This window comes from Atta colombica, unplaced genomic scaffold (genome assembly GCF_001594045.1).
Source record: "Atta colombica isolate Treedump-2 unplaced genomic scaffold, Acol1.0 scaffold116, whole genome shotgun sequence".
In the NCBI taxonomy this organism is placed as follows: domain Eukaryota; kingdom Metazoa; phylum Arthropoda; class Insecta; order Hymenoptera; family Formicidae; genus Atta; species Atta colombica.
In genome coordinates this window covers 713,927-714,395 of record NW_017259202.1, presented here as the reverse complement: position 1 = coordinate 714,395, position 469 = coordinate 713,927, and the positions used below count along the sequence as shown (strand labels likewise).

The 469-nt window shown below is 56.5% G+C and overlaps 1 protein-coding gene across 1 annotated transcript in view; it reads right to left on the bottom strand.

Moving 5' to 3' along the window:
* Positions 1–119, bottom strand: part of LOC108694142 — a 6,006-nt gene extending 5,887 nt beyond the window's left edge. The window contains exon 1 of the mRNA XM_018203444.1: positions 37–119. The gene's annotated coding sequence lies outside the window, so the exon portion shown is untranslated. The remainder of the gene's footprint in view (positions 1–36) is intronic.
* Positions 120–469: the final 350 nt, after the last annotated feature.

The following is a 469-nucleotide window of genomic DNA, read 5'->3' as shown; positions in this document are numbered from 1 at the left end:
ATATATGTATATTTTTTTTTTTTTGTCGTGCAATACGTTTGGCGCTTTAACTGCACTCGACGTCACGCGACGTGACGATCCAGCGAGTGTCAGTTAGTCCGCGAAAGGCAAGTATGAACCGGCCGTACTAACAACTGGCGCGCTACGCTCGCGGCTCTCCCTTAAATACCGGCGAGTACAGTTCGGGTGGTTCGGTTGTCCAGCAGCATTCACCTATACCACCTCCGTTCTGTCACTTACGGCCTCTCTTCTCTCTCGTCTCTTCGCTGCCCTCCCCCATCCTGCTTTACTCTATGTACTCCCTATAGTCTACCCTACTCCGAGTTTCCCTTCTGTAGCCTCTCCGCCCGCTGCCGCGCCGCGCCACGCCGCGCCGTTCGGACACGAACCAAACTCCACCCCCTGTCCCTTCTTCTTGTCCTACTCCTTCGCATCACCGGCGTCTACCGCCAACGAGCCGCGCGCCTGC